Source organism: Oryzias latipes, chromosome 14, assembly GCF_002234675.1.
Source record: "Oryzias latipes chromosome 14, ASM223467v1".
Classification (NCBI taxonomy): Eukaryota; Metazoa; Chordata; class Actinopteri; order Beloniformes; family Adrianichthyidae; genus Oryzias; species Oryzias latipes.
Genome location: NC_019872.2, coordinates 10,811,932 through 10,838,026, shown reverse-complemented (window position 1 = coordinate 10,838,026; position 26,095 = coordinate 10,811,932). Strand labels below are relative to the sequence as shown.

The 26,095-nt window shown below is 44.0% G+C and overlaps 1 long non-coding RNA gene across 1 annotated transcript; it reads right to left on the bottom strand.

Moving 5' to 3' along the window:
* Nucleotides 1-15,874: 15,874 nt before the first annotated feature.
* LOC111948655 lies at nt 15,875-24,766 on the bottom strand. The gene is made up of 3 exons (XR_002874615.1): nt 24,571-24,766; nt 21,936-22,019; nt 15,875-15,936 (listed from the first exon to the last, which is right to left on the bottom strand). It is a non-coding gene; the product is annotated as an uncharacterized LOC111948655 (long non-coding RNA).
* Between the last annotated feature and the right edge of the window lie 1,329 nt (nt 24,767-26,095).

The window sequence follows — 26,095 nt, the reverse complement described above, 5'->3', positions numbered from 1 at the left end:
TGTCAAAAGCTTCTTGGGCATCCGAGTTCCATTGGTAGGCCCGAACAGTGGAAGTGAGTCGCGTGAGGGGAGCCGCGATGGAGCTGTAATTTCTAATAAACCGCCTATAGAAATTAGCGAACCCTAAAAATTGCTGAAGTTTCTTACGCGTGGTAGGGGGTTCCCACTTGGAGACAGCCTCGATTTTAGCGGGGTCGGGTCGAATGCTACCTGCCTCGAAGATGTACCCTAAGAAGGGGACGACGGTGGAATGAAACAGACATTTTTCGGCTTTGACAAAAAGCTGATTTTCAGACAATTGTTGGAGTACCTGACGAACGTGGTTTCTGTGCTGATCAGGATGTTTAGAGTAGATCAGTATGTCGTCAAGGTAGACAAAAACGAAGCGGTCGATAAAGTCCCGTAGAACGTCGTTTATGAGGCGCTGGAACACGGCAGGAGCGTTTGTTAACCCGAATGGCATGACGAGATACTCATAATGACCGAGAGGAGTTTTGAAAGCGGTTTTCCATTCATCACCCTCCTTGACCCGTACGAGATGATAAGCATTTCGTAGGTCAAGCTTGGAAAAGATACGGGTCTCCTGAATCGAGTCAAAGACAGAGCTGATGAGCGGAAGGGAATACTTGTCTTTTACCGTGATCTGATTTAGTTCTCGATAATCTACGCACGGTCGGAGGGTTTTGTCCTTCTTATCGACAAAAAAAACCCCTGCACCGACAGGGGAGGAAGAAGGACGAATGTGCCCCGAGGAAAGTGCCTCTTGAATATAAACCTCCATAGCGGCTTTCTCGGGGCCAGAGAGATTGAACAGCCTACTTTTAGGGAGAGGAGCGCCGTCCAATAAAGTGATTGAACAGTCGTAAGGCCGGTGGGGAGGTAAGGCACCAGCCTTAACTTTGCTGAAAACGGTGTGAAGATCGTGGTAGCAACTAGGCACGTTAGACAGATCGATCTCCTCAGGAGATTTAACGGAGGCAGAATTAGCGGGTGGAACAGCGGATTGCAAACAGTTAGCGAGGCAGAACTCGCTCCAACCAATAATACGACGATGGACCCAATCAAATTGCGGGTTGTGGTGACGAAGCCAAGAGTACCCCAGAATAATGGGGTTCTGGGGGGTTTGAGTTACGAAGAACCGGGCGAGTTCTCTATGATTACCAGAAGTAATTAATAACACCGGTTCCGTACGGTGAGTAATCACCGAAAGGTGTTGACCCCCCAACCCAGCGGCTCTAATAGGGGAAGGAAGGGACTCTGTAGGCAGGGACAGGCGAGTAACTAGGCTGTGATCTATAAGATTCTGTTCAGCGCCGGAGTCAATCAAAGCGTGGAGATCCAGAGTTTCAGAAACATGACTTAACTTGACAGGAATGCGGAGAAAATCTTTAGAAGATGACAAGACTTGACCCGCCCGCGGCCTGTCCTCTAGCGGGGGGTTTTGGAGTTTAAACGCAGGCTACATTGGTGTACCTGGTGTCCTGGTTTCCCGCAGTAAAAGCATGCCCCTTCGATCCGGCGTCGCTGCCTCTCCTCTGCGGAAAGCTTGGAGTGTCCAATCTGCATGGGCTCGTCGGTCTGACTGCGAGAGGTTTCAGACTGGGTTATAGGAGAAATGTGTGCCGCCGTACCTTGTGGTGGATTAGCAGGACTTCTGCGTGGAGGCTGAGGTCTTTCATGCTGTCGTTCACGTAAGCGGGTGTCCGAACGGAGAGCCGCCGTGACGAGCTCCTCAAAAGAGTGGGTTTCTGGTTGCGAACACAGGTGGTCCTTAATGACTTCATTTAAAGACTGATAGAAGACCCCTCTCAATGCTGGATCCGTCCAGCCGGCTTCCACCGCCAGGATTCTGAAGTCTATGACGTGGTCGCTCACTGAGCGACTTCGCTGCTTAAGAGCCAGAAGCTTTCGTGAGGCTTCCTCCCGCTTACGGGGTTGGTCAAAAACCAGCCTGAATTCATTAATGAAGTGCTCGTACGATAGGTGGGTGACAGGATTGGCGGCCAGGAAAGCCTGAGCCCACTGCAGCGCTTTATTGCGGAGTGAGTTTATGATCAGGGTAATCTTGCTGAGGTCGGAGTCATAATACCTCGGGGCTTGCTGGAACAGGAGACTACATTGCAGCAGGAACCCTCCACAAGCTTCGACGTCGCCGAAGAATGGTTCCGGCTGCAGTCGGTAGTTTTCAGGTGACGGACCGGAAGCGGAAACTGCGGCGATGCTGGAAGCGGGAGGTGATGGTGCGGGGGTAGCCCCCTGGACAGTTAAATTCATCAAAGTTTGCGTTAGACCATCCAGGCGCCGAAAAAGTTCCTGTTGGGCAGAGGATACTTGCGACAGAGCGTCGGCTTGGCGGCCCAGGGCGATGCCTTGCTGGCTGACGGCAAAACGAAGTCCCTCTGGATCAGCTGGGTCCGGAAGTTGGCCAGTTTGTTCTGTCATGATTTCACAAGGATGAGGAACCCAGATGCTGCAACCCAGAAGGAAGACAGGTAAGTGGAGGATGAGAATGGATTTATTGTTTGCTCCAGATGTGAAGATGGCTGGTTTGAGGAGTGTCCAGGTTAGACGTGGCTGTGGCGTGGCTGGAGGGTCTTGAAGCGGTTAGCGGCTGCCGAGAGTTTCCGTGCTCCTGAGGCGTAGAATGGAAGGTCCGTGCTGCCGTCACTCGTGAGCGGTAGGATCCTGAGACAGGGAGCAAAGAATTAGTTAGAGCCAGAGACTTGGAACAAAGCTGTAACGAGGCTAGAACCAGAGCAGTCACCATAAGGGGTAACAAACTGGCGTCGAGTAGTGGCGTTGATCTCCTTTTGAATCCACAGAAGATGATCAGGAGAGTGATGGCAGCTGGTGGCAATCAGGAACATTAGGGCAGAGCTGGAGGGGGGAGGAGACCGCCAGGCACCGTGACACCGCTAATATATATTCATGAGATATTCATGACAGCACTGATCCCGCGGGTTTTTTTTTTGCCGCCCGCTCCCGCCCGCAGCACAATTGAAACCGCCCAATCCCGCGAGATTTGGGTTGGGTCCCGCGGGACCCGGCGGGACCCAATCCCAATGCAGCCCTCTAGATCACAGGTTCATTTGATGTTGGTTCATGCTTCACCGTCCCCCCCGGTGGTGATTGAAATAACTACAGGAGCACAGGTTTTTAGATCTCAGTGCAGCTGGGAGAAGGATGCAGATGAAGGGATGAAGGAAACTCAGTTTGGGCTGTGGAACTATGGTGTCATTGAATATTTGTATTCTTCGTGGTGTACTCCTTTGAGTCCGGTTTTAAAAGCAGATGGTGAAACTTATCGAATGGCATAAGATTTAAGGGCTGTTAATGACATCACCACTATTCTAGTCCTACCCGTCCCTGACCCATATTGCATGCTGTCAACTTTAACCCCACAATGTGTGTGGTTTGCTGCTATTGATTTAGCACACGCTTTATTTTGCATTCCATTATATAAAAATAGCAGACATTTATTCGCATTTTAGTACAGAGGTGTTAATAAATTCTTCTGGCATTTTCAATCACTGTTTGAAGTCTCTCCGGCAGGATATTATGTTATAAGAAGGTTGTGTTTGGTTGATGTAGGTTGATGATCTCCTGCTAACAGCACCAACTGCTGAAATCTGCCTGCAAGTAAGTAAAGATCTTCTGTTGAAGTTGTATGACTTGGGTTTTGAAGTATCTAACAGGAAATTGCAATTTTGCAGAAGGGAAGTCGCATTTCTAGGCAGAAGTGTTTCCAGCACAGGATCTAAAATGTCTATGGAGCATAGAATGTCTAATTTGCAGCATAAACATCTGGAGATGGTTTGGACAGGTTTGTTTTCTTGGGTCTTTGTGGTTATAGTAGACATATTCTTCTTTGTTTTGTGGAACGCACTGCGCCCTTGAGGTCAATGCTTAACGACAAGAGTGCGACTGACCTCATGGCTGCAAGGCAACGACAATGAGTGGCATCATTTCTTCACGTTGTGACCTTGCCTTTCACAGGCACGTGTACGGGACGCCTGTTCACCTTACCGGTGCACCAAACTTTTTGTTGTTTTTATGTTTTTACTTTACATTTTTTCATTTTATGTGTTTGTGCCTTATCTCTGTTTAAATCTGCAAGGTTTCCCTCCACTAATGGCCTGGGGTTTCCCCCAGTCGACGAGAGGGAGGTGGACAAAAGAGGTATTAATGATGAAAATGATTGACATTGTTTTATTATTATCATCGTTTAAATGTATTTGTCTAGAGAGAATGTTTGAATAGTAACTCAGATTGACCGTTTTAACTTTTTAGAGCTTTATGTGTCTAGCTCTAAAAAGTTAAAACGGTCAATCTGAGTTACTATTCAAACATTCTCTGGTGGTCAGGATGAGCTTCCAGATGACTGGGAAACTACAGCAGAAATTATCAGGGAAACGGGTAGGAAGGTGCTAGGTGTGTCATCTGGAAAGAGGAAAGACGGTAAAGAGACTTGGTGGTGGAATGAGGAAGTACAGGAATGCGTCCAGAGGAAGAGGTTGGCTAAAAGGAAGTGGGATGTAGAAAGGACTGAGGAAGGTAGACAGGAGTACAAGGAAGCACAGCGTAGAGTGAAGAGAGAGGTGGCAAAGGCCAAACAGAAAGCTTACGATGAGCTACATGACAGGTTAGACACAAAGGAAGGAGAGAAGGACTTGTACAGGCTAGCCAGACAGAGAGACAGAGATGGGAAGGACGTGCAACAGATAAGGGTGATTAAGGACAGAGATGGAAAGTTGCTAACAACCCAAGAGAGTGTACAGAAAAGATGGAAGGAGTATTTTGAGGAGCTGATGAACGAGGAAAATGACAGGGAAATAAGGGAGGAAGATGTGGTTGTTGTAGAGCAGGAAGTAGCAGAGATTGGAAAGGATGAGGTTAGGAAGGCTCTGAAAAGGATGAAGAGCGGAAAGGCCGTTGGTCCTGATGACGTACCTGTGGAGGTATGGAAGTGCCTAGGAGAGACAGCAGTGGAATTTCTAACAAGGTTGTTCAATAGGATTTTAGAGAGTGAGAAGATGCCTGAGGAATGGAGGAGAAGCGTTCTGGTCCCGATCTTTAAGAACAAGGGTGACACGCAGAACTGCAGCAACTATAGAGGAATAAAGTTGATGAGCCACACAATGAAGCTGTGGGAAAGAGTAGTGGAAGCCAGGCTTAGGAAGAAGGTGGAGATTTGTGAGCAGCAGTATGGTTTCATGCCCCGTAAGAGCACCACTGATGCCATTTTTGCTTTGAGAATGTTGATGGAAAAGTACAGAGAAGGTCAGAAGGAGCTGCATTGTGTGTTCGTAGATTTAGAGAAGGCGTATGACAGGGTGCCGAGGGAGGAGCTGTGGTACTGTATGAGGTCGTCTGGAGTGGCAGAGAAGTATGTCAGAGTAGTTCAGGACATGTATGAGAGAAGTATGACGGTGGTGAGATGTGCTGTAGGTCAGACAGAGGAGTTCAAGGTGGAGGTGGGACTACACCAAGGATCAGCTTTGAGTCCTTTTTTGTTTGCTATGCTGATGGACAGGCTGACAGACGAGGTAAGACAGGAATCTCCCTGGACAATGATGTTTGCGGATGACATTGTAATTTGCAGTGAGAGTAGAGAGCAGGTGGAGGAACAGCTAGAGAGGTGGAGGTTTGCTCTGGAAAGAAGAGGCATGAAGGTCAGTTGTAGTAAGACAGAATACATGTGTCTGAACGAGAGGGATCAAGGTAGAAGCGTTAGGTTACAGGGGGCTGAGGTGAAGAAGGTGCAGGAGTTTAAGTACTTGGGGTCAACAGTTCAGTGTGATGGGGAGTGTGGAAAAGAGGTGAAGAGGCGAGTGCAGGCAGGTTGGAGCGGTTGGAGGAAAGTGTCAGGAGTGTTGTGTGACAGAAGAGTGCCAGCAAGACTCAAAGGAAAGGTGTACAAGACAGTGGTGAGACCAGCTCTGCTCTATGGGTTAGAGACGGTAGCAGTGAGACAGAGACAAGAGGCTGAGATGGAGGTAGCGGAGATGAAGATGTTGAGGTTCTCCTTAGGAGTGACCAGGTTAGACAGGATAAGGAACGAGTACATCAGAGGGACGGCTCATGTTGCCTGTGTCAGCGACAAAGTCAGAGAAGCCAGACTGAGATGGTTTGGACATGTTCAGAGGAGGGATAGTGGATATATTGGTAGAAGGATGTTGGAGATGGAGCTGCCTGGCAGGAGGGCAAGAGGACGGCCAAAGAGGAGATACATGGATGTCTTAACAGAGGACATGAAGTTGGCTAATGTTAGGGTAGAAGATGTCCATGATAGAGTGAGGTGGAAAAGGATGATTCGCTGTGGCAACCCCTGATGGGAAAAGCCGAAAGAGAAAGAAGAAGATGTGTCTGTTTCTGGTTCTCTCATCCACAGCAAGGATGAGTGGATTTTACGACACTGTCCTGAGGTGATAAGGAATACTGGTGGAGTTAGAATCCACCACCAAATGGGTCATTAGACGACAGCCTAATAAACTTTTCTCTTTGTCTTGAATTTGTGTCCCCCCATTTGTATTCTTCATAAAAACAACACGAGGGGAAGCAGACCTTTGAGAAGAGAAACGTGGTGGACTTTTCCATCACATTTGCTGCTCTCCCCTGTGCATGCGTAAATTGATTCTTGTTTCATTGTCTTTTGTATTTTGTTTTTTAAAGTTCCTGACCCTAATACTAACCAATATTTAGACCGACAGCAGAATCATCTTGGGGAGAAGGTACCTATGCGTGTACACTCCAAGTTCTTTTGCAGCCGTTCTGTTGTATCCCATGTGTCAGATCTCTAATTACCAGGCTTATTGAGAAGTCCATAGGAGGCCAGGTCCAAGCTTGCCAGAGCTTTTGGGACATGCAGGAGGAGGACGCGAGTGTTCGAGGCCCGGAATGACCTTTTGGATTTTGTTGCATTTTATTATTCAGGCAGAACGCATGAAAGCTTGCAGTTATGTTTGACAATTGTCTTTTTTCTTTTCGTCGTCTGTGATTTTGTTCTGCTTTAACATGTCTCAATCCCCCCCCCCCCCCCCCTTAGTTCTAGGTGATCCTTTTCCTTACAGGAAGTGCTATTTTTATTGTCTTTGTTATCTTTTACTTTTTAAAATAATTTGAATTTGTGTATTTTCTTTATTTACTAATTTATTTCTTATTTTATGTAACTCTTAATTGACGAAATTATGCTGAGATTTGATGATGCATGAGTATCTTTAGGGATGGCCGCCGAGGGGCGCGGTGCCGTCGCAAGAATTTTTCCTGTCCGACTGTTCACTAAATGTTTCTCACTGATGGTAAAGGTTTTGCCCCGACAGGTTTCGCTTGCACATTCATGGCTTGACATATCAACTTTGAAATTCTCATTTATTCGTATTGATTCTGTGTTACAGATTGTGAGGTCTTGCGACCACATTCAGGTCATGTGGACCTGCTGAAATGTTTTGTTATTGTGTGATGTGATAATGTGTTTTAATTTTTTTTGTGATCTCACTTCGTGAGGTCAAGAGAGGGAACTTAAGGTACATCCTTAAGTTGCATATGTGAGAAGGTTTTGACTGCAGCTCCAAGCTCATCCCCCTGCAGGGACACTTTGATCTTCTAAGGCCATTTGGAAGTCTGGGCTGTAGGTCTGACATGGACCATAAATCAATCATCTCTGGGACTGGTTCAATGTATGGGAACCTCTGCAGGCGCCAGCTCACATGTGGAGAACAAAGCGTTAAGACCGACTGCCTGCGGTGAAAGTTCCTGCCACCTATGGAGGACCACATGGCGGAGCAGAAAGCAGATGCTGTGATTCCAAGTACGGACTGAAGGAAGTAGGCTGCCTCCTCTGTCAGCCAATCCGAGCAGCCAGAGGCGGAGATTCGGCCGCCATCATGCTTCCGGGGGAGGAGATTCTGACGACATGGTTAAAAGTCTGCACTCAAGGAATTTTATTCCGTTCGCATTTTCTGGTCTTCATCTCCCGACTTTTTTGAGCATGCATGGAAGAAATCTCAAAGCGACAGATTTTTTCCTACAATATGTGTTAGTGTGCACAGCTTCTCTCTAAACATGGCTTTCTCCACAAATTGCGCAAATGGTTTTTAGTTTTATTTTTTTAGAATTGTCTTATAGATTTTTTTTTGTCTTATGGATTTGACCAACTATCAAATAAACCTTGGAAAAAAATCATTTTTAGCTTTTAAGAAAGAAATGTTGTTTGTTTTGGATATAATTGTAAGTAAGAACAAAAGTTATGTTCTTATTTAAAACAGGATAAAATACAGATTCCATGAGATCAAATATCATAAATAGAAAACTAAGCAAACACCATAACACAAAAAAATAAAAACATTTCAGAGAATTTTACAAAATAATAATAAATAAACAAAACACAACAAGGTAAGGCTAAAGTAGCATAAGTCTAAACATTAAGGTTTAACAATCCCATGAGGTTTAAACCACCTTATGCACCTTAAAGTACTTTTCAGCAATGTTTCCAGTCAGGTTTATGAATGATACTAATGTATAAACACAACATCTGAGAAATAATATTCTATAAATTGTCAAAGAAAAAAATGCTGTGGATGCAATCAGGAAGTATGAATTATAAAAAATGTTTTTGTTTTTTCATTCACACTTAGGAGAGAATTTCATACAAAACTTTGAACTGTGACTGACCAACACCCTACAGATTTGATCAGCTAACTGACCACAGTAGAAGGAGATTATCTTTCTAAAACACAATCCTATTGCGCACAACTAGAAATGCTCAAAAGCACATAAAAATGCACGGTTGTCATAATTCCAAATAATGAAATTAACAAAATGTTAAAGAATAGAATAGAATAGAATAGAATAGAATCTTTATTTCTATAGCACTTTTCACAGAGCAAGTCACAAAGTGCTTTACAAAGAGCATAACAGCATATCAACACACAAAAAAGAATTAAAATACAATAATAATAGTAAAATAAAACACAGTAAAACGTGGTAAAACTAGGACTAAATCAACCAAAAGCTCTCCTAAATAAAAACGTCTTGACCTGAGTTTTAAAACACTCAACGGAATCGATCTGACGCAACGACAATGGGCCTATACTATTCGATTCCTATTACCTTTGGCACACAAACGAACATTTTTTTAAAACTAAATATTTGTTTTTTCCTAAATTCTTTTTCAACCCGGAAGTAAGATGACTGGATCTCTGAGGCCCTGACTTTCAATCCTTGTGGGTGCCACCCATTTCCTGCCGTCAACCTAGAGCCGGCATCCGCAAATATTTACCAAACACTGTTAGCTTCATGGAGAAAGTGGGTGTGTGCGTTTGGCTGGGAGCGGTACTGGCAGTGCAGACTCTTCCCTGAAGGGGCAGTTCTCTATGGAGTTATTTCAGTCTCAATAATCAGAAATGCACACAACCGGTTTTACAAATACACACGCTCCGATTCACAAATGTCATTTTATGCAAACGTGAAAAATAAATTCGGAAATACATACCCTGTGTTTCACAAACACACACATTGTGTTTCACAAATGCACACTAAATGTTTTACAAATGCACAATACGTGTTTCTCACAAATGTGCACACTGTTTTTCACAAAAACATTTTAGAAATTCACAATAAATGTATCAGAAATGCACAGTAAGTGCTTCACAAACGTGATTTTTAGGTACACATGTGATGTGAACTCACAGATCATTCGAATTGCAGAATGTGCATTCAAAATCCCGTTCTCGTTTGTGAATCTCCCCGTGTGTGTGAGATTTTTCTACGGTGCATATTGAGACTCATCTGACGGAGCAGGCTGACTAATGTCACCATTGGCTAGTGAATCTGTCAATCAAACTCATCGGCAAAGCAGGCGGGTTCGCTTTTAGCCAATCGAATGGCCCCTTACACTCTTCACTCTCAACTGACGAGGGAGGGAGCTGTTCAGCACAGCAGTTGGGAGGACGCGGGCGGCAAACATGGCACAGCAGTTGGGAGGACGCGGGCGGCAAACATGGCGGAGAGGTCTTCCGAACGGGATCAGTCTCAGCCCGTAAGTAATGCACTTATTTGATTATTATTCCCTCGTTGTACGTCCTGTAATGTTATTAAATACTAAGTTGAAGCGGTCTCCTTAGCCAAGTGACATGTGTGAATGCTTTATGAACACTTCAGCCGAGTCGTTTGCAGAGTACCCCCACCGCAAATTAGCTTAGCTTAGCCTGTGCGGTCATATTTTTTATGAAAGCGGGGGAGGACTTATGATGGTTTTGTCAAGTTTTATACTTGGCATACCAGCTCTTCACACAACACGAGTAACTACAACCAACCAGGGGCCTCGAAACTAACCGGCTTTCGACTCAAATTGTGTCTGCCTGCCCTGTGAGTGTGAGTGAAGTTTAAGGCGGTGTCGGTTCAAGCTAGATATACAGCCAATGTAGGTTCTTAACATGATTCATAAGGAACTAAGGGGAAAAACATGCCGGATTTACAGCAGCACAGAAAGTTTAATAAAAAGTATTGATTTGGAGACGGGGATTTGTTTAAACACTGATGCTATGCTAACTAGCTAGTAAGTTAGCTGTTCCGTGTGCTGCCTTTATGTAAACGCGATCCGGTTTAAAGTTAGACACAATCTTTTCACAACCCAGACTTTAAGACGGGGTGGATATGTGCAACAAAGTTAATTCATATGACATTCATGAAAACGGCACTTTTTAAATATAACAGACGTGAATCCACTGTTGGATGAAAGAAGCCTCATTAAGTTTCTAACGTTAGAACCCGTATTGTGCTGAAAAGCCCTGTGAGATTGTGTCAGAGTGACAGCCACTAAATTCCCCGTATCTTTAATTCCAATGACGTAATGACAAGAATCCCAAACATTATGTTTTTAGTCTGTTTTGTAGTCGATAAGTAGTCACAGAAAGGGCGGATGGGAGAAATATGCTGTCAACATTGATTTGAGTAGAAGTTACTGTAAGTATTACACACAGGCTTCCTGTGATCAGTGTCTTGTCTCTGATTTTTTTTTTTTAAAGCTGTTCTTTACTACAAGCTCAAGTTATCATAGCAAGAGTGTTTTAAAAAATTCCCTTTTCTAATATTTGAAAATTATGTAATTTAATCTCAGACAGCTAAATGATCTAATCCATGTTTGTTGTGTTTTTATTTATTCTCTAGGAATTGCTGAAGCGTGACATCCTAAATACCTTTCTATTCTATTCTATTTCATATTTTATCATCCTATTGTATTACTGTTTTACCTGTCAATTGGGAATTTAGCATTTTTGCCCCTGTAAATATCTGTCAGTTGAAAGTATTTGTACTTGTATTCCATAGATCTTGTACCTGAAGATGGCAGACAACAACTGTGCAGACTTGGCCTTCTTCAGCGACGCTGTGAACGTGTATGGCTTTCCTCTGAGGTATTCATGTTATTCATAAAGAAATCTTTTATTCACATATCAGGCAGTATAAGCACTTGGTTATTTGTACAAAAATAAAATAACTTTTTTTAGACTCCTGAAAATAAAGGCAACTCTAAAACTCTTTCCCCTCATGAATAACATTTTACCCCCCCCTTAACAGTCTCTCTCACCTCAATTTTTTCCCCAGTGATACATGTAACCCACTCCTGCAATTTATCTAACCTAGAAATTCTACTTATTGGCATCATACATAAGAACATTACATTTTAAGTTTATGTGTACCGTATTGGAGATGCATTTGTAATTATGTGTTTGAGACATGATTTTCATGTTATTGTCAGGGTGAGAGGAGATCACGGAGGAGAAAATGTGGGCATAGCTGAGTTGATGCTCACAGTACGTAGAACTGACACAAACAGCTTCATTGCAGCAAAAGTGTACACACAATCAACAGTGAGTTGAACCTAGTTTTAGAAGCTTTAATATATACATAAAAGTGAATGATGTATTAAAAATAAATCTGACAATATAATATTTCTTGTTGCTTTTTTCCAAATACAGGATTGAGCCCCTCTGGTGTGATGTCTTCATGAGTGTTACTGGTTTATATTACAACATCCTGCACTCTCCTGAGGACCAAGACTTGCTCAATATCAGTAACATCACGTATTCTGCTGCCACTATATTTTCCTACCACACATTCAGGCCAGTTTGGATGTCTTTAGTGACGCGTGGGACAGCCATCCAATCAGGACAGAGCAAAGCATGACACCAAATCAGCTGTGGCAGTTGGGCTTGACCCAGAACCCTGTTTCTGATCCCCGGGTAAATGCTTTATTTCAGTTTGTTAAAAGTCACTTATTTGCAAATTAAAAACAGTTATGGAGATATGAGGTCTGCCTGCCAGAAACAATACAAGTCATTATTAGTGGGTCTCTGTTCCTACATAATCTAAAACATTAAAAAAAACCAGTGCTGTTCATAAACAGTATCTTTTTTTTGTCAGGGTATGCTGGTTCCAGAGATTGAATGGGAGGAGAGTCGATCCATGGCTGAACCTCATCCTGGGATCAATGTCCTGGTATGGGACAGTCCCCTTTTGGGTCCACAAATGTTGGAACTGCAAGACAACCCATTGTTTAATTCAGACCGTTTGGGAGTGGACCTACATCTTTACTGTCCCGTTTGTTTAGAACTTAATTTAGGCGACATAATTACATACAGAAGAAGAGAGACTGAGGGGAGCAAGACAGAGTTCAAATCAATACTGCTGTATTGTTCAAGGGACTTTATTGTATGTAAGGATGTTATGAAAATTAGTTCCAGTTTAAATAAAATTCAAATCAGTAGAGATCCCACATTTGCTTAAATTTTGATGTTTTAATCTGTCCATGTTTTCACTGAATTCTACTCTGCAATAAAGGGTGAATGTTTGCACTTTGTTGTTCTATGACCATTTTTTGTTGTGTAGTATTTAACCAGCTATAAAACCCAGAGAGATGAGGATCTTTTTTGCAAGGGTGACCTGGCCAAGAGGTGTATATGTATATGGTTACAATATAAAATCAATGACATTTGAGTTATTAAAAAAATAAAATTAAGGTCTGGCAAAGTGACTTTGGGCTGAGCAGGGGAGGTGTATTGGGTATCTGTGATTGACAGTGAGATGAACTTGAGGTAATGTAGTCCCACTGCGTGGTACGGAGCAAAGTGATGCCAGTTTCTCCACAGAACCTACTGTGGAAGTTAAAGATTTTTCTCCTCCACCTTCAGATGATCAAGACAGAAGGGAACCGTTTCTGAGTGTTGAAATGACGCTAGCATGAAAGCTAAGAGAATAACGGACAAACAATCCCGAGTGAAACGTTCATTGTAAATCTCATGACCAGTACAGAGTTCGATGGATTCAATGTCAACTGCATTCAACCACTGTTGCCTTGCTCCCAGGTCCACTGAAAAGTTGCGCAAGCCAGTAAATTTTGACAACCGAAGGCAAATAAACCGACAAGCCATGCTAAAGCTAACACGCTAACGACCGACTGGTCCAGAATCAAACATGGGCGGGGCTTTTGCCACCGGCAGAAAGTGTAAGGGGCCATTCGATTGGCTAAAAGCGAACCCGCCTGCTTTGCCGATGAGTTTGATTGACAGATTCACTAGCCAATGGTGACATTAGTCGACCTGCTCCGTCAGATGAGTCTCAATATTCACCGTAGAAAAATCTCTCACACACACGGGGAGATTCACAAACGAGAACGGGATTTTGAATGAACATTCTGCGATTCGAATGATCTGTGAGTTCACATCACATGTGTAACTAAAAATCACGTTTGTGAAGCACTTACTGTGCATTTCTGATACATTTATTGTGAATTTCTAAAATGTTTTTGTGAAAAACAGTGTGCACATTTGTGAGAAACACTTATTGTGCATTTGTAAAACATTTAGTGTGCATTTGTGAAACACAATGTGTGTGTTTGTGAAACACAGGGTGTGTATTTCCGAATTTATTTTTCACGTTTGCATAAAATGACATTTGTGAATCGGAGCGTGTGTATTTGTAAAACCGGTTGTGTGCATTTCTGATTCACAATATGAGAACCTGGTCATTTTCATGGGTTGGGAGGGGCTGGTACTCAGAGCACAGGTTTTTAGAGGAATACTCAGAAATGCATCAACAGATCATACACATTATAATAAACTTAAAACCTCAAAGAATTGATTGAAAGTCTAAAAAAAATTTTGGGTTTACTGTTATTTTTTTTTTAGCAAAATGTTGTTATATGTGGTAAAAACTCAAAAAGCAGCTGATTATTGGGGTCTGCTTTGGCTTGATAAAATGAGACACATTGAGGTGTGGCACATGGTGCAGTCCACTTTACTATAGAGCAGGAGTGTCAAACTCATTTTAACCGAGGGCCACATAAACATAGTGGCTGTCCTCAAAGGGCCAGATATAACTTATACATGTAACTAAATGTAATGAAAAATAAAAGTGACTACTCCTTAATGTTAAATAACTCATTATTTATTAATCATAACTTTTTAAGGTGACATTTACAGTTGCATAGAAAACATATGTTTGCTTGTTACTTTAGCATAAATCCTTTTACATTTGATTCTGTCAGGTTAGGTTATATGGACAGAGTTTAAGTCCTAATGTATAGTTGCCCAATCAATATCAAGTCCATTTCCCCAATTATGAATAAATACACAACAATTTTTTATTTATTTATTTAAGAAATTAAAAACTTTGATGCTCTCGCGGGCCACATAAAATGACATGGAGGGCCACATTTGGCCCCCAGGCCTTAAGTTTGACTTCATGCCGTCAACCAAGAGCCGGCACCCGCAATTATTTGCCAAACACTGTTAGCTTCATGGAGAAAGTGGGTGTGTGCGTTTGCCTGGGAGCGGTGCTGGCAACGCAGACTCTTCCCTGAAGGGGCAGTTCTCATTGGTCTACGTCACAATGTGAGAACCTGGTCGTTTTCATGGGTTGGGAGGGGCTGGTGCTCAGAGCGCAGGTTTTCAGAGGAATACTCAGAAATGCATCAACAGATCAAACACATTATAATACACTTAAAACCTCAAAGAATTGATTAAAATTTGAGCTCATGATCTTGAAAAGTCTGAAGAACTATCAGTCTACTGTTATTTTTTGATAGCAAAATGTTGTTAAATGTGGTAAAAAATCAGCTGATTATTGGGGTCTGCTTTGGCTTGATAAGATGAGACACATTGAGGTGTGGCACATGGTGCAGTCCACTTTACTATAGAGAGTGTGGAATTAGGCCACGTCAGGACAACTTCAGAACAGTAAAAGATGCTGTGTCGACTTCACAGCTGTAATGTATGGAAGACGCAGCTGGCAGCTTCAGTTTTTTTGAGAAAAGTTCAGGACCCCAAAAAAAAAGGGGGACAGATGAACTTAAGCAGAGTGAGGGAACGTGAATAACAAGAGCGTTTAAAGAAACCCAACAAATGGAAGCTCAACCGAATAAAACAAGTGTTATAAAGGTTGTAAACTGCAGGGTAGAATAAAACCTCCCCAAAGCAGGCGGAGAAGAAAACATGTTGACTCATGACATTGCATTTTTACTGAGACAAACTCGTCGACACAACGTTCATTCAGTGGCCGTCACAGCTTAAGTCTGAAATAAAGTTACTGATAAGTCAGCTTTAAAACCCCAATCACAAGTATGTTGCGTTAGTAGTTCAACATAAAAGATTTTTTTTATGGTTTTCATTCATGTCTGTGCATAATATTAAAGTTGACTGTGCCTATCACAAGGGATCAGAGTTAAACTTTTATTCAAATTAACTTTATATTTCCAAGAATTAACAAGTGCATTAAGGAAAGGCTCTTTTTGATGACACCTTTGACATTAGGTGTTCTGTTTGGGACACAGTTAAAAACCACAACATACTGAGACTGCTACCCAAAACATCCAGATTACCTCTCAAAAGCCGGGGCATTAGCCTCAAATCCCTTTGAGAGTTTCACACGATGGGAACCAACCTGCAGAGACACGAGTCAGAGTCCTTTTCTTTCATAAAGATGACAAAAAAGCAGGCATGGCAGATGCCCAAAACACCAAACGCTTGAAAATTAGGAGAGAAATTGGAAAAATGGAAATGGACAGATGAGCAAGGGATATTGTCCAAATAAAAAAAATGTAGAGGGAGAGACTGGATAAGTACAACGTCTGAAAGGCAGAGTGGAAAAACCTTGTTTACATAAAGGCAAAGCAGCAAAGAGATTTTCTGGTCATCTCACTAAGCCTCTTTGCCCAAACTTTATAATCTTTCTCACCACTTTAAACAAGAACCAGAGGAGAATGCATGATTACACTAGACTGCACCTACTCAGAATTAGCAACAAACGGGCACTAGGGTTTTACCAGGAAGACTGCTCTCTAATGCGGCGGGTTCCAACAAGTTCTTTGGATTCCTTCCTTCATTTTATTTCTCTTTGAAGATGTTTTTCTAAATGAGTTAGCTTTTCTTCGTTTAAGCAAAACCAAGTAAATACTAAAGCTGCACCATGTACCAATCATACTTCCCATTCCAACAATGTTTTCTTAGTCATGGTCCTGTCAACTGGTAATTGATAAGAACCATTTTTTCTGGGAGTGTTATAAAGATCAGCTCTGTGTGTTTTTAAGCTGCTCTAATGACATTTTTCTGAGGACATACATGAAGAAGTATTTCTTCCTTACGTGAATTCTTCATTCAAATCGTTGTGAATCAGGAGCAGGCCAAAAAACCCTACCATTTGTTATGTAAGAAATTACGCTCCACCCAAATCTAATGTATTCTCTTTTAGGCGACTAGATCCATGTACGTCTTTGTTTTCCTCGTCTGAGTCGACATTTGGCTCCAAACTGTATAGCCAATAGCTCAAATATTGCTCGCCATTTTTGTTGCACCGGTAATGTTAGGTTGGAGGGTGTGAGGGATTGTAAGCTAGCGGGAGAGCATGTGAACAAATATCTCTTAATTATGGGTGACAGGAAAGGGGGTGGGGCTGCTCTTTGCAAACAGTCCCGGCCACAACTCAGAGGCAAATTTCTAATTAAACTACTGCCGCTCTGCAGAAACTATGTCCTATAAAAACTAACAAGGTTTTTTGGCATTTTCATAATTGACAGACCACTGGGAACGCTTTCAAAATCGGAGTGGGAATTGAACTACTGTATTAGGCCTTAAAGTGCAGTTCATTTCAATGGGATCCGAATACCATGACTGTTTCAACTTCCTCTTGAAACTGAGAACACCTGCTCAACTACTTAAAATATGAATATTTTTAATATTTGACTGATGGGAGTGTAGCTAACTGTTCTCCTGGATAAAGCAAAATTACACATTCTGTTCAGGGACAGTATGGATGGGGGGGGGGGGGGGGGACTTACAAGCCACAGCGAGCAGAGGGACCAACAGCTACAATGGTGCTTTCGAAGCAGGCAAAGAATAGTTCTGTCTGAAAACAACCCCAAGCCCTATTACCTTGTGTTCTGACCAAACCAAAAGCCTCCTGCTCCAACTAGGTGAATTGGCTTTTAGTCATTTCACAGCACAGTGGTCCCTCATTTATTGCGGAAGTTACATTCTAAAAATAACCAGTGAGAGTTGAAAACCGCTAAGTAAAGTTATAGATGTTTTAAGGCCATAGAACCCCTCACTACACAATATACACTTTTCTCAGACAGAAATGAACATTTTTACATTTTACTCTCTTGTTTAGATCCATGGAGATTGTTTGACAAGGACAACAGGACACAGAACATAGTGCGCATTAATAAATAAAAAGCTGGCAAAATTGCACCAAAAAATCAGCAAAATAAGACCACAGCAAGGGACTACTGTAAATAAGGAAATTATGTTTTATCTGTTACGTAGCTATTCTAGCGGTTTTAGCAGATTGAATTAAGGTAAGTGGTTAGGGGTTGTTTTTAGATCAGATTCTCACCTGACCAAAGAAGTCTGGGAGCTGAAAAAAACAAACAAAAAGCCCTTTACCAACCACTACTGCTATCATTTACCCCCAACCCCCCCATAGCTAACTGAACTTCCAGGTCTGTGCAATGTTCTAGGACAAGGTCACTTCACATTCGTTACGTTGAGGAATAAAAATGAGTAATTTCTTCTCTTTCCAATGTCCAAAATGATTTCTCTGAGAGAAATATGGCTTATGGGACCTAAAAAGGCAATATTATGAATCCGTTCTCTTTGGCATTGCACAGAGGAACAGCTTAAAGCACCAACACAGACAAAGAAAAGATAAGAAACCCCCCCTGCCCTATGGAAGACAAATAAGCATGGTTACTAGAGAGGTTATTGTACCAGGTGGGGGTTCACATCCAGTCCATTAGGGGGTCGATTCTTATTAGGTGTAACAAAACACCCTTAACAGACTTTTTCTGAAAACAGCAAAAAATGTGTTAAAAAGACAAAATGCAGTGTTATGACAAGAGGTGCTTTGCTTTGCATCTGCTGCTGCATCACACACAAATCCACAAAAGTTTGTTGTGTTTTGGTTTGTTGCTGTCAAGTACCTACAGACAACGATTTAAAGCTACCAGATGTAGTTACCACTCTGATCAATTTCTCAATGAATTAAACTCTCTCCAAAATATACAAACTTTTATGTAATTTAGATAACAATATTTCACTTCCGACAACAAAATGGGATGCGGATTTGAGCATCAGCACAGATGAAAGCTTTTGGTCAGAACTTTATCTAAACACCTTTAAAATGACAAAAAGTCCAAATCTGCAGCTAATCCATTTCAAAACTCTTCACAGAATTTACTACACTGGACAGAGGATGTTCAAGATGGGTCTCAGTAACTCAGACATTTGTCAGCACTGTGACAGTAATCTACCCGACAATTACATGCATGCACTATGGTTCTGCACGCCTGTCCAGGCTCTCTGGCAGCAGGTATGTGCCGATCTATCAGTCTGGCTTAAGGTTTCAATCACAGCTTCACCGTCACTTTGTGTGCTTGGTGACATGAGTGCCATCGATGTTGAAGGAGGATTAGGCTCTATCATTTTCATAACTCTTTGCATTGCTAAAAAAACTATTTTAATAAATTGGAAAAGCAAAAAAAATCTAAATATAAGTCAACACAGAAATCTGCTGCTTGATCATATCAGCTTGGAAAAAATGTCAGCCCAAAGTTCAAGTAACATTGAAAGAATTCGGTCTCTCTGGTCTCCCATAGCTAACTCCATGACTAAGGGGGTGGGGGGGGTGGGGGGGGGCTGGTCGTCGCTGCTCCTTGCCCTTCTGCCGTGGGCCGGGGTGGGGGTCGGGGCCTCCGGTGCCTGGCGGGGGGTGGTGGGGGCTCCGTTGGTCGGGGGGGTCGGGTCCGGCGCCTGGGTGGGGCGGGCTGGGGCGCTGCGTGGTCCTCTGGGCTTGGGTGTGGGGGTGCGTGGTGGGGGGGTGGGGTGGTGGTCTGGCTTGGCTTAGGGGGGGTGGTCCCTTTGCCTGTGCTGGGGGGGGTTGGCGGGGGGCGCTGCTCAGGGGGGGGCCCAGCGGCGCTGGATGGGCTTCCCATCTACACCTGGGGCTGGGATCGGCCCTTCCCTGGCTCTCGGGCGGGACGGGACAACCCTCTTGGGGCCCCCGGTCGCTCTGGGTGTCATCCGCTTTGGCTGCGGGGTCTGGGGTGGGGTGGGGTGGGGGGTCTTGTCAGCCCTGTCCTGTGGGGGGGCATTCTGGGGGAGGGGGGGGGCACTATTGGTACGGGGCAGGGGGGGTTGACGGGTCGGGGTCTCCGCTGAGGCCATCGGCGGTTTCCCCGGCCGGTTGGCTGCCTCGGTCCCGTCGAGGCCTGACCAGAGCTCTTCTAGGGCCGGCGTTTGGGGGTGGGGGCCTGGGCTTGCTCCGGGGGGGGGCAACGCTTTCTGGCTCCTCTCTCTCTGTGTGGGGGGGGTGGTGCTGGGCCTGGGGTGTCGGCGCCTCCGGGGGTGGGGCCCCTGGTCTGGGTGGGCCTGGCCCCCTTGCTGGGGGGGGGGGGGGGGACAGCTGTTTGACCACCGGGGGACAGTTTATCAGCTGTCCCCAATTACCCCCTTCCTCATATAACCTCATAATAGGGTGAGGGGGTGGGGGGCTTAGCCTACGATGAGCCTTGGGGGGGGTTTACTAGGCAGTGGCCCCCCTCCTTTGGTTGCCGTATGGAATGGGCCCCCCCTCTTTGGGTTTTATTTGCACCTTAGACATGTAGGGCCCTTGGTATGGGGGGTGCTTGGACATCACTGCAAGCAAGCAGCAGATGTCCTCCTGGCACCCTACCCGCCAATTTTAACCGCACCTTAGACATTTAGGGCCCCTTGGTGGGGAAGGTGAGGGGATGTCACTGTGAGTAATCAGGAGATGTCCCCTTAGTGCCCTACCCGCCAATTTTAACTGCACCCCCCTTAGTACACACCCCCCTCCCCCCTCAATATATACATCCCAACATAAACACACACACATGCACACACACACCCTCTCAAAACACACATACACGCACGCACATTTTGCAAGGAAGGTGGGACCTAGGACCATCTGTCCCCTGCCTCTTCCCTGGTGGGGGGTACGGGCCCCTTTGCAACGGCGGCCGTGTCCCCGGGGTGCCGGCTTCCTGGGCCCGGCGGTGCTCTCTCCGCGCGGTGGGGGGGTTCACATTACATCTGAGCCGGGGGTGTTCATGTCCCTGGGGGGTGGGTTCTGGTCCTTGCTCCTGAGTGTTGGGCCCCGCCAAATTTCCAACTGTGGCCGAGCCTGGTCGGGCCATATTTACAACACCCCTTGTGGGCCCTCTTTTTTCCCCAGGGTTCCCCCCTCCTGGGCGGGGGCGGCTGGCCCGTGCCTCGCTCCTCCCTGGACCAGCCGTGGGCCGGGCGGATGGCTGCCTGGAGTGCGGAGCGGGTCTCCCTTGGGGGGTCCTGGCTCGTACCTGGGGTTGGGGCGGGGGGATGCCCGGAACTCCTGGGTGGTGTTGGGGTGCTCGTCTGGGGCTGTGGGTGTCCTTTTCCGGTGGGGCCCTGCGTTGGGTTCTCCCGGCGCGGCGGGGGGGCTGCTCTCCTGGTTGGGCTGGGGCGGCGCTCTCTTTCCCTCCGTGCCTCCCTGCTCTCTGGCTCTGGGGGCCTTGCGGCGGCCCTGCTGGCCCTGGCCTGGGTGGCGGGCTTGGTCGCCCGGGCGGCGGTTGTTCCCTGCCGGTTCCCGTGTGGCGTTGGGGGGATTCCGGCTGCCGCTGCTGCTGCGGTGGGGGTCTTGGGGTGGGGATGGCTGGGCACTCTCCCTCCTTCTTTTCACGTTCCACCATCCATTTTAGAAGAACATAAACACTCACCTGAGCACTGGTGTTAGCTCACCTTTGCACTAACAGTTTGCATGATTGAATGACTGAAATATTTCACACTAGTTGGTTTTAAGGCATAAGTATGCGTGTGAACACTATCTGTTTTGTGTACATGTCGACAGGTGGACATTTTTGCAGCTAGCAGGTGTGTTTATAACATTTGAGTGTGTGTGTGGACAGGCTCCGCCCTTTTTTTTTTTTTTTTACTACATTTGAACCTTACCATAATGATTAACAACCAGTAAACTTGTTGCTTTATGCTGCTTCATGGTCTTATCCCCCTTCCCCTCCTATTATCACCCCCTACCCCCCCTCTCTCTAACGTCCCTCTCTCTTCTTCCCCTCTTTCCTTTTCCGTCCGGTCCAACACCAAAGATTTTCAGACATGATTGAAATTAATAAAGTTTGGCCTCAATTACAAAAGGGGTTTATTCAGACATACCTTTGGTTTGTCTGAAGATTAATAACCCCTCTTGTTAAAGTAAAATATGTCCAACACAAGAGGCCCTCAGCTCTCATCTGTCTGCCCAGCTGTTGGACAGGACAAGTTAAAAAAAAAAAAAAAAGTACCTACTAACTGATGAAGCAAAATTGGAGTTTATTTTATAAATCAATTGAATACAAAGACTTCAACTAAATGTTCAATTAGCTGCCTGCCTACCTGTATTCCTGGCTGTTCCCAGAAAAGTGGAATGGACCCACGGATCTGTATGAAGGATGAGACTCTGTCTTCAAGGAAAATAACCTGTTGTTAAGGAAATAAATATATATTTTAAGGTTTCTTTCTTGGATTAAACTGGCGCCCTTTTAAAATGTACGAATTTGACGAATTCTTGTAAAATACGGGGGGAAAAGACTTGTGAAAATATGAATCGTAATGTTTCATATTCAAGTAAGGGCGATTAGTTTGTATATTAAAATACAGAAGAGCACTTGGCAGGAAGTAACAAATATGCAAAGCAAAAACCAAATCAGAATGTGATTTGTGTCCAGTGGCGGTTCTACCCTGAATTACTCCCCGGGCGAGACCCTCCCAGGGCGCCCCCCCCAATAGTCACAACAGAACTTTGTCTTTGTCAACTGACATGTTTTATTGTCATTGAAATTAAGAAGTGGATACAAAAGATGTCTGAACAGCATTATAATAGTTATCAGAACACAAAAAATAAAAGACCATAAGCATGGCAAAAATACAGTTAGCTAAGAAAATATTGAATCAAACTCAATATTAAATAAATAATATAAAATAAATATTTTAAAAACATTTATGAATTGGAAATTTAAATTGTCATGTTCTATATCGATCTCTACTTCAGAGAAGAAAAATTAGCTCATGTTTTCCGTCTTCAATCCTTTGATTGGAACATTTTTAGTTATGACCTGTTACATTATGTTTTGTCCCCATAGAGTTGCAGTAAATGGTAAATATTCATTTTTAAAACTACCTACAGATTTATGGAAATTCTATTGGCTAAAAATATAACCCCACATTTGTAAAACAAATAAAAAATAAACTTCATATGCAGGCTCAAAATTAACCCCTAAATCCCCAGTTAAATGTCAAAAAAACATTGGGAAAACGTTTAGGCTGCCACAAACGATTATTAAATTTAAGACCAATCTCAAATTATTTGCCCCATTAGCATCTTATGGCAGCAGCAGCAGCATGCTGTGTAACCATCACAGCTTTTAACATTATGAACTAGTATACAACAGCAAAACACAACACAACCTTTGTGTTACAGCAGAGCAGACAGACACATGAATCATAACTAATGTTACAAGTTAAGGCAGAGCAAATTTTTAAGAATAAAATCTAAAAAATAAATAAAAATGACGCTATTTGCAACATTTGAGCCTACTTCAGTGTTGGTCATCGACCAAAATAAAGTTTTCATCGGCAACGTTGTTGTAGGGCAGGTAGCATTAGAATTTAGAAAGAACATGCATCAAGCTGTGAGGACTAACCCTTTTCTTTATCTCTTTTCTTTATCTCTTTTCTCTTCTTCTTTTCTTTCTAAATTGGGCACCAGATGGCTTTGACCTTTTTTTCTCCATATTTTAGATGTTTTTGGCGTTTGTTTGGCATAAAGGTCCTAACGTCACGAAGAAGGCATCAAGTCCATCGACTGAACCAACTGTCACCTTAGTGACAGCATTGTTTTGTGTTGCCATTTTTTCATTTGGGCATTTCACACAAAATTAACCCAAAAAAGCAGAATATATTTTTTATACCTTTATTAAAATGTTGGTTATAGAATGTCACCTTATGACTGACTTATAAAAAGGTTCTATAAAATAGATTCAAAACCCCGCCCTTGTCCCCACCTAGCCACTTAATTTGGAAGCGTCCCACAATTGAACTGATTCCCCGCAGCCCCCCCCCCCCCCTTTCTTCACACATTTCCAGCAGGAGCGCGTGCAGCTACAGCCAGGGGCGCTGATTCGCTACATGACGGCGCAGTCGCAGTTTTTACTTTTATTTTTTTCATCAAGCCCGCGACCGTCGCCTCCCCTGAAAGATGAGTCAGTCAGGTTTTGCGCATGCGCAAACGCGGCGGCGCTCCGTGCTCACACCGCGCCCCCTCCCTTCTCCTTCTTCACACACATTTGTGTCTACTTCTCAAAGACAGGAGAGCGCAGCTGCGGGGCGAGGGCGGCGGCGCGGCCAGGTTCAGGCTGTTACAAACTCACAAACTGTGACATAAGTAAACCAATAGTGGTGCATATAATATTTTACAAGGGCTGAGCGGCCGGTGCCGCCCCCCTTCAGTTTTCCGCCCCAGGCCACCGCCCGGACGGCCCGTGCCTAGAACCGCTACTGTTTGTGTCAGAGGCAGACGGACTACATTCCACTTTGCTAAAAGTCAAACAGAAATCTGCTAGCACCACATAGACGGAAGAGGCGACCTATGACACCTTAAAATAGAATCAGGAGTCAGAGCAAGCATACAGTGCTATACAGTGTACCTAAAACTTAACCTGTCAAACCTGTAAAAAACACTCAAAGCACAAGGACTTCCTTTTTTTTAACAGAAAACAAATTGTTCTCCTCTGAAAAATTTTATTTACATTTTAGTAGTAAACATTAAATTACATTTATTTTAGATTGTGATAAAGCAACAAAAAAGAAAAAAGCAGTCTACGCTATAATACTTTTTAAAAGAATCAAGGCATCCACAATAGTATAAGGAAAATGGAAAAACTAACACAATTATTAAAGTTTTTTCTTTTAATTCATTTTCAAAGAATATAGAAAAAAGAGGCTCAATGAAATTATTAAATACAACACTGACCTGTTCTGTTTCCACAAAGTTGGCCACTTGCCCATCATCATTTGCTCCTCGAACATTGAACCGAGTGCCAGCTCGCTCTGAGCTGAGCCGAGAGAAGATGCAGGCCTTGGCTTGTTTATGCCCCGCATAAATGGTCCTGATCTCCACACTGCCACACATCAACCTCAGCAGCCAGTCCTCACAATTAACTCCATAGAGTTTAAGGTGCAGATGCAAAGACAGGTTCCTATTGTTGCAAACAGCAGTAAACACAGAATGTTGGCAAATCCTTAAACGTGACAATAAAACAAAACTTCTGAAAAATGTGCAGAAAACCAATATTATATAAAAAAAAAAAACATGATCAATATATTAATATGACATAAACATATGATCAATCTGACTATGTTACATGTTAAGTTCCATTGCAAGTCCTCCTTATAATCAGTGTAGGAAAAAAATCTGAGTCGGGAGATGAAGACCAGAAAACGCGAACAGATAAAATTAAGTGTTTTTATTGTCCCTAACAAAGAGCTCTAAAACAAAGTAAAACAGATCATCTGGGTTCCCAAATCCAAAGTCTGCAAAACGTAAGAAATTACATTTGCTTTACATGCAGCTGTCTGGGAACAAAGGTTTCTTCCATAGCATGGTGTCATGGTGCCTCTGTTAGCCCCACCCCTCTCTGCCCTGCTCTGGAGGTTTCCCAGCTGTTGCCACTCACCTTGTCAGCCACTCTGCTCTGGAGGATTCCCAGCTGTTGCCACTCACCTCATTTGCCCTGCTGCCTTCTTAAGGAGATCCACAGCCAGTATTTGTCGCCAGTTTGTTGCTCCTCCATGGTGCTTGTCTGGTCTCTCATGTTTATGCCAAGAAAGTTAAACCTGTTTAATAATTTCTCTACGCCTCGCTTCCAGGATTCAATCATCATGAGTGCTACCTGGGATTTCCTCCGGAACCGCCTGTTCTATCCACGCTTTCCTCACCAGCCGTTTATGCCCTCTCAGCCTCCGCAGAAGCCCTCCAGCCACGCCTCGACTTCTTGCCACCTTCCTGGAGTCTCAAGCCGAAGACATCACCTCTGGGAGATCACCTACAAGAACAAAATAAATCAAATTACTTACCTTATAACTCTCCTGTGTTCCTTCCGGGTTCCAGCATCTGGGTCTGTCTCAAAGCCTCGAATACCATGACAGAATGAACTGGCCAAACTCCTGACCCAGCTGACCCGGAAGAGCTCAGTCACTCCATCTCACAGCAAGGAATTCAACTCGACCTGCAAGCGGATGCCATAACTAAGATGTCTTCAGCGCAATACGACGATGGAAAGTATTTCACAAACTCTAAATATTTTATCTGGTCATTTTTCCAAATCCACAGCTGCTACGGCTCATCCTCCTCCCGGAAATGCCTCTGAAACCCACCTTTTACCCGGAAATGCTCAAGCGCCTCTCACAGCTCCGCCATCAGAAAACTTACATCTACAGCCAGAACCATTCTACGGTGATGTCGAAGCCTGTGGTGGTTTCCTGCTGCAGTGCCAACT